Here is a 14,280-nt window from a genome sequence, read left to right as displayed (position 1 = left end):
GATTTGTTTAACAATTTTTTGGTTATTACATGATTCCAAATGTGTTATTTCATAGTTTTGATGTCTTCACTAAATATTCTACAGTGTAGAAAATAGTAAAAATAAAGAAAAACCCTTGAATGAGTAGGTGTGTCCAAACCTTTGACCGGTAGTGTATATTATAATACACTACATGACCGAAAGTATGTGGACACCTGCTCGTCGAACATCTCATTACAAAATCATGGGCATTAATATGGAGTTGGTCCCCACTTCGCTGCTATAACAGCCTCCACTCTTCTGGGAAGGCTTTCCACTAGATGTTGGAACATTGCTGCGGGGACTTGCTTCTATTCAGCCACAAGAGCATTAGTGAGGTCGGGCACTGATGTTGGGCGGTTAGGCCTAGCTCGCAGTGGACGTTCCAATTCATCCCAAATGTGTTCGATGGGGTTGAGGTCAGGGCTCTGAGCAGGCCAGTCAAGTTCTTCCACACCAATCTCGTCAAACCATTTCTGTATGGATCTCGCTTTGTGCACGGGGGCATTGTCATGCTGAAACAGGAAAGGGCCTTCTCCAAACTGTTGCCATAAAGTTGGAAGCACAGAATCGTCTAGAATGTCATTGTATGCTGTAGCATTAAGATTTCCCTTCAGTGGAACTAAGGGACCTAGCCCGAACCATGAAAAACAGCCCCAGACCATGATTCCTCCTCCACCAAACTTTACAGTCGGCACTATGCATTCGGGCAGGTAGCGTTCTCCTGGCATCTGCCAAACCCAGATTTGTCTGTCGGACTTCCAGATGGTGAAGCTTGATTCATCACTCCAGAGAACGCGTTTCCACTGCTCCAGAGTCCAATGGCAGCAAGCTTTACACCACTCCAACCAACACTTGGCATTGCACATGGTGATCTTAGGCTTGTGTGCGGCTGCTCGGCCATGGAAACCCATTTCATGAAGCTCCCGACGAATAGTTATTGTGCTGACGTTGCTTCCAGGGGCAGTTTGGAACTCGGTAGTGAGTGTTGCAACTGCTTCAGCACTCACCGGTCCCGTTCTGTGAGCTTGTGTGGCCTACCACTTTGCGGCTGAACCGTTATTGCTCCTAGACGTTTCCACTTCACATGGCGCTTGTAACGCCAAGGTAGTGGGTTCGATCCCCGGGACCACCCATACACAAAAATGTATGCACGCATGACTGTAAGTCGCTTTGGATAAAAGCGTCTGCTAAATGGCATATTATTATTATTATTATTATTATAACAGCACTTACAGTAGACCGGGACAGCTCTAGCAGGGCAGAAATTTGACAAACTGACTTGTTGGAAAGGTGGCATCCTATGCCAATGTTTGTCTATGGAGATTGCATGGCTGTGTGCTAAATTTTATACACCTGTCAGCAACTGGTGTGGCTGAAATTGCCGAATCCACTAATTTGAAGTCCACATACTTTTGTATATATAGTGTATTTTGGCTATGTATTATGTAACATACAGCACATCCCTGTTAACAACAAACATTCCCACAATTTTAGAGAACGTTCCCTTAAAAGAGTCTCATTTAGGTAATTAACTAATGTTTTCACAGGAATGTTCCTGTGATGTGCAAGGAATGTTTCCAAGAGACTATTCCATTAATGTCAAATAGAACTTCCCAGAATGTGGTTACCATGTTCTCAGAACTTAAGATATTAATGTTCTAGACACATTTCATGGGAACGTTGCAAGAACATTAATGTGTCCAGTTTCTAAGGGTTACGAGAATACTCCATCAACGTCCCACCAAACATACACAGAACATGGTTGCCATGTTCTCAGAACATAAGATATTAATGTTCTAGACACATTTCATGGGAACGTTGCAAGAACATTCATGTGTCTAGTTTTCTAAGGGTTTTTCATTATACGTCACTTGTTACTGTTGCCAAGCAATCAATTCCTTGATTGGTTAACCACTGATCCATTCATATACTGTATCTTTGTATTTTGGCAAGGTTAGGGATGCTCACACTGCTTTTAACTTACATATTTGACACAGATGATTACATTGTGCATGTTCATTTATACAGAAATTATTATTCAACATGTCCTCACCTGGGATTTCAACTCACAGCCTCTTGGTTCACGGTACTCCCATCTTCCCGCTACACCACTATGTCTGTGTCAGGTATCAGTAAATCGGACTTATCTCATCACTGATTTGATTTACTTACAGTATTTCAGTAATTTAAGGGCTTTCTCTATAGTTGTCTAATGTTGGTGGGGCATGTTAACCTGTTTTAATGACACTCCTGAATCACTCTGATAAAACTTTTAACATAGCTGAGATTTACTTCAAAGTAAATTCACCCTATTTGTTACACCTATCAAGTTGTTTCATTTATATACTGCAAGTGCCTAGGGAGGAGGGCTTAGGGTTTCTTCAGGACAGGGCCCAATAAGCACATGCCATAGAGATACTATATCCCTTATTGGGACAGTGTTTAGGGCATTGGTGCTACTGACCCAGGTTCGAGACCACCTACAGTATGTGGTGTAGATTTCAAAAAGACGATAGTTCTCTTTGAGATGTTTAGCTATATATATTGAATAAATACTGATAATTTATGAGGTAGTGGAAATGTCTTCATAATTCGTGCTCAAGGGGAAATCCTACATATTCCCATTGTTCAATGAGAAACTAATTTTTATTAGATCAGGTAGGTGTGTTGTAACTGTTGCCAAATAATGACATTAACATATTTTGCTAAGAATGTGAGAGTAGGGTGATTCCCCTAGCACAGGGGTAGGCAACCCTGTTCCTGGAGTGCCACGGGTACTGCAGGATTTTGTTCCAACTAGGCACCACACCGGACCAACTGAGCTAATTGATCAGTTCAGTGACTGCCTAAATTCAACACACCTGGTTTTCCAGGTCGGTTAAATAAAAAAACATGACGTGCCTGCGGCACTCCAGGAGCAGGGTTGCCTACCCCTGCCCTAGCGGGTCTCGAACACAGGCCACCTGCACCAATGATGAACATCGTAACCACTGTCCCAATAAGGAATATCTCACGGACAGGGATGGGCAACTCTATTCCTCAGGGGCTGGAGTGGTGTCATTTCCCCCCCATCCCTAGCAAACACAGCTGATTAAACTGAAGATCATGATTAGTTGATTATTGGAGTCAGGTGTGTTAGCTGGGGCTGGGGCAAAAGTGTGACACCAATCAAGCCCTTGAGGACTGGAGTTGCCCATCCCTGCTCTAGGACATGTGCTTATTGGGTCAGTATACAGTACCACAGTATGAGTCATAATACCCATAAAACCTAGCAGTCAAACAAGGAAATAGTTTCAATTGTTTTTTCCACCATACATTTTTCACATAGTGGATTTTTAGAAACACTTAAAATAAGGGCTGTGTTTCGTGTAGGCTTACCCTGAAGTGACGTGTAAATCTCTCTAGGACAAGGTGACCTTTATCAATATATTCGCCTGTATTTACCCCCCCAAAAAAAGAAGTAAATGCTAATTAGCTATCATAAAGAACTACAAATGCCATGATGATCTGGACGAGACTGCCGAATCGAGGCAAAGGTAAGAATCGCTGGATTAACTAAATTTAGTAATGAATAAATTGGCTACATTTCTTTAAATTGACAATTCTGTGAACTGTCTTGTGCAAGTATTAAATTGACACAATACCTGTTAGCAAAGGTGTCAGCTAGAAATGACATGCAGGAGCTTGCAGGGATTTGTAGTCTTGCATGATGTCTACTTTGATGCTAACTAGCATTTTTGAATCTGAGAGTAAATAGAGCCGAATATATTGATAAAAGTCAACTTGTCCGAGAGAGATGTACATGGTTATCAAAATGTCACGCCAAGGTAAGCCTACACGAAACACAGCCCTTATTTTAAGTGTTTCTAAAATCCCCTATGGGAAAAATGAATGGTGGAAAAACGATTGGAACCATTTCCCTGTTTGGCCGCTATGTTTTATGGGCATTATGACATTTCCACTGTGGGGCTCTATAGTTAGACCCTGTCCTGTCCAGAATAAATCCTACACCCTCCTCCGTAGGCACTTGTGCAGATCTGAAACAACTTGATAGGGGTAAGGCTGTAAGCAATAGGGTGAATGCGCGTTGAAGTAAATCTCAGCTCTGTTAAAAGTACACTCAAGAAAAACTTGTATTGATCATAGTGATTCAGGAGTATCATTAAAACAGGTTAACATGCTCCACCAACATTAGACAATTATACTGAAAGCCCTTAAATAAGTAAATCAAATCAATGATGAGAATAGTCAGATTACCCGATACATGACACAGACATGGTGGCATAGCAGGAAGATCGGTGTACCGTGAACCAAGAGGTTGTGAGTTCAAATACCAGGTGAGGACTATTGTATAATAATTACTGTATAAATTAACATGCACAATGTAATCATGTGTGTCAAATATGTAAGTTGAAAACACCATGTTAAAAGCACTGTGTGTGTGAGTATCTTAACCTTGCCAACAGACAAAGAGCTGTGAATGGATCAGTGGTTAACCAATCAGGGCCTTGATTGCCTCAGCAACAGTAACAAGGCGTGATGTGTAATGAAACAATTTGGGTGGGGGGAAGGTTTATTTGGTGTCTAAACATTAATATCTTATATTCTGAGAACATGGCAACCATGTTCTGTGTATGTTTGGTGGGACGTTGATGGAATATTCTCCTAACCCTTAGATAACTGGACACATGAATGTTCTTGCAACATCCCATGAAACGTGTCTAGTACATTAATATTGTACAGTGGGGAAAAAAAATATTTAGTCAGCCACCAATTGTGCATGTTCTCCAACTTAAAAAGATGAGAGAGGCCTGTAATTTTCATCATAGGTACAAGTCAACTATGACAGACAAAATTAGGAAAAAAAATCCAGAAAATCACATTGTAGGATTTTTTATGAATTTATTTGCAAATTATGGTGGAAAATAAGTATTTGGTCAATAACAAAAGTTTCTCAATACTTTGTTATATACCCTTTGTTGGCAATGACACAGGTCAAACGTTTTCTGTAAGTCTTCACAAGGTTTTCACACACTGTTGCTGGTATTTTGGCCCATTCCTCCATGCAGATCTCCTCTAGAGTAGTAATGTTTTGGGGCTGTCGCTGGGCAACACGGACTTTCAACTCCCTCCAAAGATTTTCTATGGGGTTGAGATCTGGAGACTAGCTAGGCCACTCCAGGACCTTGAAATGCTTCTTACGAAGCCACTCCTTCGTTGCCCGGGCGGTGTGTTTGGGATCATTGTCATGCTGAAAGACCCAGCCACGTTTCATCTTCAATGCCCTTGCTGATGGAAGGAGGTTTTCACTCAAAATCTCACGATACATGGCCCCATTCATTCTTTCCTTTACACGGATCAGTCGTCCTGGTCCCTTTGCAGAAAAACAGCCCCAAAGCATGATGTTTCCACCCCCATGCTTCACAGTAGGTATGGTGTTCTTTGGATGCAACTCAGCATTCTTTGTCCTCCAAACACGATGAGTTGAGTTTTTACCAAAAATTTATATTTTGGTTTCATCTGACCATATGACATTCTCCCAATGATCTTCTGGATCATCCAAATGCACTCTAGCAAACTTCAGACGGGCCTGGACATGTACTGGCTTAAGCAGGGGGAAACGTCTTGCACTGCAGGATTTGAGTCCCTGGCGGCGTAGTGTGTTACTGATGGTAGGCTTTGTTACTTTGGTCCCAGCTCTCTGCAGGTCATTCACTAGGTCCCCCCGTGTGGTTCTGGGATTTTTGCTCACCGTTCTTGTGATCATTTTGACCCCATGGGGTGAGATCTTGCGTGGAGCCCCAGATCGAGGGGAGATTATCAGTGGTCTTGTATGTCTTCCATTTCCTAATAATTGCTCCCACAGTTGATTTCTTCAAACCAAGCTGCTTACCTATTGCAGATTCAGTCTTCCCAGCCTGGTGCAGGTCTACAATTTTGTTTCTGGTGTCCTTTGACAGCTCTTTGGTCTTGGCCATAGTGGAGTTTGGAGTGTGACTGTTTGATGTTGTGGACAGGTGTCTTTTATACTGATAACAAGTTCAAACAGGTGCCATTCATACAGGTAACGAGTGGAGGACAGAGGAGCCTCTTAAAGAAGAAGTTACAGGTCTGTGAGAGCCAGAAATCTTGCTTGTTTGTAGGTGACCAAATACTTATTTTCCACCATAATTTGCAAATAAATTCATGAAAAATCCTACAATGTGATTTTCTGGAATTTTTTTTCTCAATTTGTCTGTCATAGTTGACGTGTACGTATGATGAAAATTACAGGCCTCTCTCATCTTTTTAAGTGGGAGAACTTGCACAATTGGTGGCTGACTAAATACTTTTTTTCCCCACTGTATATTCTGAGAACATGGCAACCACATTCTGGGTATGTTCTGTTTGACATTAAGGGAATGTTCTCCTAACTCTAACGCCAAAACATGCTGAAACGGTTCTCTGAAGGTTTTTGCTAAAAAATATATAATGTTCCTCTAACTTACGGAAAACTTGACACTCAAATAATAGGGGAACATTATGGGTAACATTACAAAAACATTCTCTCTCCCTAGAATTGTTATCTGGGATATTGTGAGGTTCTGAGACAATGGTGAGACTGTCATTCTGCCGACCTTTCTACAGCCAAGAAAAGCTGGAGCATGCTGCTTGGTCATTCACAATCTCCCCACATCAACAACATTAATTCTGCTCATGTTCTAAAAAACAATGTCTGAGGATTCATTTAGGCAGGGAGAAAAAACAGCAGCATCATGGTAATCAATTCTATTTTACCTAAATGGATATTGATCCATCTAAAGTGATCAAAGAATGAATACATTTAGATAAAATAATGCTTCTTTCACAGGAGAGTGCTCATTAAAAAAATAACTTTCCAATCTCAGATATGTCTGAAATGTGTGGCTCAGCATAACAAATAGACACTGGGAGCTGTTTACATAGCAACCCTTTGTCAATGACAGTATTTTCTTAAAGAAAGAAAGTACCTGACTGTAGTGTATGACCTCTACCATAGCTATTTATCCCTCTCGACAGGTTAGGATCTGTATGAGAATTTAAGTTGACCTTCACATGGCTGAAAATGTAAAACAATAACAATGCATTAATATGAAACATATTGATATCACTTACTGATTATTCATTATTTATTCTCTATTCATTGTACGGTACTGACGCATATCAAAAACATTATGACAAACAGTCATATGGACAGTACAGTGCAATAGATTGCTTATAAATCATTCTCCTCCTCTCTCTCTCTCTCTCTCTCTCTCTCTCTCTCTCTCTCTCTCTCTCTCTCTCTCTCTCTCTCTCTCTCTCTCTCTCTCTCTCTCTCTCTCTCTCTCTCTCTCTCTCTCTCTTACTCTCTCTCTTACTCTCTCTCTCTCTCTCTCAGACTCTCTCTCTCTCTCTCAGACTGTCTTACCCCCACCTGTCAAATGGCTGTCACCTACTCTCTGGGCGAAAAATGTTAGAGATTTTAAATGACATGGCCAAGTGTCGACTGACACAAGGTGCCACACTGTCTCCCTACACGACCTTATAAGGAACTGAGGCAGCACTACTCTGCCCGGCGGAGGTAGACACCCTCTAATAGATCTGACCCCATCACTGTCATGTAGCGCGACAGATACACAAGAGCAGTGATATGATATAAGGCCATAAAGAGGACATGGTGTCATTCCTCCTGTCTCTTTTATCCACTCTATGAGGCATGTGATGTCTTGGCCTATCAAAGTCCTGGACCATGGATGATGTTTTAGCTTTATACACTGAGTGTACAAAACATTAGACTGACCAGGTGAATCTAGGTGACATAGACTGGTCAGGTGAATCTAGGTGAAACTATGATCCCTTATTGATGTCACTTGTTAAATCCACTTCAATTAGTGTAGATGAAGGGGAGGAGACAGGTTAAAGGAGGATTTTTAAGCCTTGAGACAATTGACACATAGATTGTGTATGTGTGCCATTCAGAGGGTGAATGGGCAAGACAACATATTTAAGTGCCTTTGAACGGGGTATGGTAGTAAGTGCCAGGCGAACCAACAGTTTCCTGTGTGTATCAAGAATGGTCCACCACCCAAAGGACATCCAGCCAACTTGACACAACTGTGGGAAGCAATTGTGTGGACACTTTCAATACCTTGTAGAGTCCATTCCTGACAAATTGAGGCTGTTTTGAGGGCAAAAAGGGGTGCAACTCAATATTAGGAAGGTGTTCCTAATGTTTTGTCCACTCAGTATACGTTAGCCTGTTTAGATGCCCTTACAGAGATGATTAAATCAATTACAGCATACCCCACACTATTATTATGTATGATATTCATTTTAAAAAGGTTAAAAACCTATTTAATTTGGTAAGTATTAAGGAAAATCAGTCCCGGGGAATGGATGTTGGATTACTTCCTGTCTGATGCCATATGGTAACGTAATAAAAAAAATAAGGATATGTAATTTAACGCTGCGCTGATAGGGCATTCTCAATTACTGGCCCAGGGTGTGAGATTAATGGGTGAAAAAAACGTTGAACGTGGCGTAATGTGACTTCATAGGGCTTGACGATCAAGGTGCTGATCCTTAGCAAGATAGGGTGTGTCAGAAATGGCACCCTATTCCCTATGTGGTGTAGTATCCTATTTGTAAGTCGCTCTGGATAAGAGCGTCTGCTAAAGGACGTAAATGTAAATGTAAATGTAGTACATTTTGACCAGGTCCCATAGGGCTCTGGTCAAAAGTAGTGCACTATATAGAAAATAGGGTGCCATTTCTGGGATGCAGCCTAAGTTCCCCTTCATGCCTTCTTACAGGACAGTGGGTGTATAAGACATCCAGTATCTAAGTCACCTTCTGTCACACTAGTTTCAAGTTTCACATTTCTAATTTTATTAGTCGTATGGGATACGCATGGCATACATCGTCCAACGAAATGCTTACTTGCAGATTCCTTTTCGACAATGCAACAACAATAAGAAATAATAAAATATAAGAATACGAACATAAATTAAATGGCAGTAGAATATACTGTATATATATATATTTATTTGCATAAGTATAATACAGGAAGGCACAATTTATAGTCCAATATTTACACGTGTTTTGGGGAAGGGGGGATTGTGGGGTATGTGTATAAATTGAGCAGTTTAATAAGAGTCTGGTAGTGTCACGCCCTGACTCAGGGGACGCTTATATGTTGAGTCAGGGTGTGTGTATTCCTTGTTGTGTTAGTTCTATGTTGTAGAATCTAGTATGTCTATTTCTATGTTGGCCGGTGTGGTTCCCAATCAGAGGCAGCTGTCGCTCGTTGTCTCTGATTGGGGATCATACTTAGGCAGCCTATTGGCACTAGTGGGTTGTGGGATCTTGTTCCGTGTAGGTATGTTTTGTGTTCTACCTTGGATTTCACGTTTCGTTTGTTTATTGTTTTGTCAGTTGTTTATTCATTAAAATAAACATGTACGCATATCCCGCTGCGCCTTGGTCCGTCCCGTCTATAAACGATCGTGACAGAAGATCCCACCAAACGAGGACCAAGCAGCGTGCCCAGGAAGAGCGAATTGCCATGTCACAGGTGGGCAAATGGTGGTCATGGGAGGAGATATTTGCGGGGAAAGGGCCATGGGCAAAGGTAGATGCCCAGGCAGGAGAGGAGCAACGGCAGCACAGAGGAAGCCGGTCGAGGAAGAAGGCAGAGAGACAGCCCCAATAATTTTTTTTGGGGGGGGCTAAGAGGGTGGTTGGCGGAGCCTAGGGTTACAGCAGAGCCAACTCCCCGTACTCACGCGAGAAGGCGTATGACTGGGCAAACTCCATGTTATGCGGAGCTACGTACTGTGTCACCAGTGCGCCGGCACAGTCCTGCACGTCCTGTGCTTGCACCACGCACGTGCCGTGCGAAGATGGGCATCCAGCCAGGACGGGGTGTGCCGGCTCAACGCTCCTGGTCTCCAGTACGCCTCCTCGGTCCCGCATATCCTGCGGCAGTTCTACGAGCTGTATCGCCAGTACGCGTGCACAGCCCAGTGCGTCCTGTGCCAGCGCCCCGCACGTGTAGTGTGAAAGTGGCCAGCCAGCCAGGACGGGTTGTGCCAGCTCTCCGCTCCAGACCTCCAGTCTGCCTTCGCAGCCCGGCCCGGCCTGTTCCTGCCCCTCGCACCAAGCTAGTGGTGCGCGTCGCCAGCCCGGCCCGGCCTGTTCCTGCTCCTCGCACCAAGCCAGTGGTGCGCGTCGCCAGCCCGGCCCGGCCTGTTCCAGCTCCTCACATCAAGCCAGTGGTGCGCGTCGCCAGCCCGGCCCGGCCTGTTCCTGCTCCTCGCACCAAGCCAGTGGTGCGTGTCGCCGGCCCGGCCTGTTCCTGCTCCTCGCATCAAGCCAGTGGTGTGCGTCGCCAGTCCGGCCCGGCCTGTTCCTGCTCCTCGCACCAAGCCAGTGGTGCACGTCGCCAGCCCGGCCCGGCCCGTTCCTGCTCCTCGCATCAAGCCAGTGGTGCGTGTTCCTAGTCCGGTCCGGCCCGTGCCTGCTCCTCGCACCAGACCAGTGGTGCGTGTGTCCAGTCCGGCACGGCCCGTGCCTGTTCCACTGGTGCCTGTCAGCTACTCCGGTCAGCGGATCCACTCCGGAGCCAGAGCAGTCCGCTCTACCGGTGCCCAGTTCAGCTCCGGTCAGCTGCTCCACTCCGGAGTCAGAGCAATCCGCTCCACCGGGGTCCAGTCCAGCTCCGGTCAGCGGCTCCACTCCGGAGCCAGAGCAGTCCGCTCCACCGGTGCCTGATCCAGCTCCAGTCAGCGGCTCTACTCCGGAGCCAGAGCAGTTCGCTCCACCGTCGTCGGGTTCAGCTCCAGTCAGCGGTTCCAGTCCAGACCCAGACGTCAGCCCCTCTCCAGTTTCGGGGTCTCCCACACCAGGGTCCAGACAGGGCTTGGTACTTCGTGGGAGGAAGGAGAGGGCAAGCAGCGCGCCGAGGTCCAGACCAGACCAGGGGCGCAACAGGGAGGCGGAGAATAGGTGGTGGTCACGCCCGGAGCCGGATCCGCCTCCGAGGCGGAATCCCCACCCGGCCACTACCCTGTTATGTTTATGTTGCGCGGTCGGAGTCCGCACCTTTGGGGGGGTACTGTCACGCCCTGACTCAGGGGACGCTTATATGTTGAGTCAGGGTGTGTGTATTCCTTGTTGTGTTAGTTCTATGTTGTAGAATCTAGTATGTCTATTTCTATGTTGGCCGGTGTGGTTCCCAATCAGAGGCAGCTGTCGCTCGTTGTCTCTGATTGGGGCTCATAGTTGGGCAGCCTATTGGCACTAGTGGGTTGTGGGATCTTGTTCTGTGTAGGTATGTTTTGTGTTCTACCTTGGACTTCACGTTTAGTTTGTTTATTGTTTTGTCAGTTGTTTATTCATTAAAATAAACATGTACGCATATCATGCTGCGCCTTGGTCCGTCCCGTCTATAAACGATCGTGACAGGTAGCAGCAGTTGTGATGTGTGTGTGTAGCATGAAGCGTAGTGTAGCATACACTACCAGTCAAAAGTTTGGACACACCTACTCATTCAAGGTTTTTTCTTTATTTTTACTATTTTATACATTGTATAATAATAGTGAAGACATCAAAACTATGAAATAACACATGGAATCATGTAGTAACCAAAAAAGTGTTAAACACGCTTGACAATCCATCATTACTTTAAGACATGAAGGTCAGTCAATCCGGAACATTTCAAGAACTTTGAAAGTTTTTTCAAGTGCAGTCGCAAAAACCATCAAGCGCTATGATGAAACTGGCTCTCATGAGGACCGCCACAGGAATGGAAGACCCAGAGTTACCTCTGCTGCAGAGGATAAGTTCATTAGAGTTACCAGCCTCAGAAATTGCAGCCCAAATAAATGCTTCACAGAGTTCAAGTAACAGACACATCTCAACATCAACTATTCAGAGGAGACTGTGTGAATAAGGCCTTCATGGTCGAATTGCTGCCAAAAAAAACACTACTAAAGGACACCAATAAGAAGAAGAGACTTGCTTGGGCCAAGAAACACAAGCAATGGACATTAGACTGGTGGAAATTTGTCCTTTGGTCTGGAGTCCAAATTGGAGAATTTTGGTTCCGACCACCGTGTCTTTGTGAGACGCGGTGTGGGTGAACGGATGATCTCCGCACGTGTATTTCCCACCGTAAAGCATGGAGGGGGAGGTGTTATGGTGTGGGGGTGCTTTACTGGTGACACTGTCTGTGATTTATTTAGAATTCAAGGCACACTTAACCAGCATGGCTACCACAGCATTCTGAAGCGATATGCCATCCCATCTGGTTTGGGTTTAGTGGGATTATAATTTGTTTTTCAAAAGGACAATGACCCAACACACCTCCAGGCTGTGTAAGGGCTATTTTACCAAGAAGGAGAGTGATGGAGTGCTGCATCAGATGACCTGGCCTCCACAATCCCCCAACCTCAACCAAATTGAGATGGTTTGGGATGAGTCGGACCGCAGAGTGAAGGAAAAGCAGCCAACAAGTGCTGTGGGAACTCCTTCAAGACTGTTGGAAAAGCATTCCAGGTGAAGCTGGTTGAGAGAATGCCAAGAGTTTGAAGAATCTCAAATCTAAAATATATTTTGATTTGTTTAACACATATGATTCCATATGTGTTAAACATATGATTCCATATGTGTTATTTCATAGTTTTGATGTCTTCACTATTATTCTACAATGTAGAAAATAGTAAAAATAAAGAAAAACCCTTGAATGAGTACGTGTGTCCAAACTTTTGACTGGTACTGTATGTGTGTATGTCTGTGTGGGTGTGTGCATGAGTGAGTGTATGTGTGCTAACGTGCGGAGAATCAGAGCAGGTGATCAGTCCAGTTAAAGTGTTCAGCAGTCTGATGGCTTGTAGATAGAAAATTTCTCTGAACCTGTTGGTATCAGACTTAATGCTCCGATAACGTCTGCCCGATGGTAAGGGAGTGAACAGCTCGTGGCTGAGGTGTGTGGGGTCCTGGATGATGCTGCAGGCCTTCATCAGGCACCGTTTCAAGTAGATATCCTGGATGGGTGGGAGCACGGCCCCAGTGATGTACTGGGCCATCTTCACAAGCACACTAGAGGGCCTTGCAGTTGTGGACGGAGCAATTCCTGTATCAGGCCGGTCAGGACGCTCTCGATGGTGCAGCGGTAGTATTTGGAGAGGACCGGGGCGGCATACCGAATTTCTTCAACCATCTTAGGAAGTAGAGACGCTGTTGTGCCCTCTTGACAAGAGTGTTGTCGGTCCATGACAAGTGCTCGGTGATGTGAACGCAGAGGAAATTAAAACTTGTGACTCTCTCTACTGCAGTATGTGGAACTGGACTGTGTCAGAGTAGAGTGACCATCTCTCTGCTCCCACAATCCCTCCCTCTCATGGTGACATACTCTATGATAAAACAACAAAATGAGTCACATTTAGAGACTGGAGACGAATATAGGAAAGCCCTCCTTCACACTCACACACACACACGCACGCGCATGCAAGAGCATAAACAAGCATGAACACATGTTAACACACGCCCGCCCGCACACACACACACACACACACTCTATTCGTGCATTACACTTAACACCTGTGAAGTTTTATTGACTGTATTGATATCTTATCATTCACAAGGCTGTTTGATTCTCTAGTTCTAAATGTCCGGTGAATAGAACAGTAGAACAGAGGGTGTTTCAGAAACACATCCAGCTGAATCTCTCTGCTCAGGAACATTCTGTCATCTTAACACCACGCGCCCAGATTGTCAACGCTTCCATTAAACCATATTGAGCTGTGATGGAATTTTTAGTACTTTACATTATGCCGGCTAAGCTGTTATGATTAAAACATGCAATTCCAGTCCTCTCCAGTCTCCCCCTTCCACAACTTTAATTTAATATGAGAGTGGGGGTGAGAGTGGGGGTCTAAAGCTCTAAAATGCTATTTTTGGCGTATAAATGCTATTAGCATCTTTCGCGGAAAGGCTCCTTGTTCGTTTCCTCCACACTTTTCCTAGAGAGAGTAGCAATGAGCTGTTTTATTGCATTGGTGGAATTCTATGCAGCCAGCCTCTGAGTGACTTCTCTCCCTGCCTCACCTCTCTGGTGGGGAGCGGTCGGGAGAGCGCCGGGAGAGCCAGGAGTGAGCCCCACATTAACTGACACTGTATCTCTGAAGACGTGACCTTTACGGGCAGACTTAATGCCTTTAAACGACTAGGATTTAAAACGAGGCAGCCGAGTGCCCT

This window comes from Coregonus clupeaformis, chromosome 8 (genome assembly GCF_020615455.1).
Source record: "Coregonus clupeaformis isolate EN_2021a chromosome 8, ASM2061545v1, whole genome shotgun sequence".
NCBI classification, from domain to species: domain Eukaryota; kingdom Metazoa; phylum Chordata; class Actinopteri; order Salmoniformes; family Salmonidae; genus Coregonus; species Coregonus clupeaformis.
The sequence above is the reverse complement of the archived record's forward strand: the minus strand, read 5'-3'. Positions refer to the sequence as shown.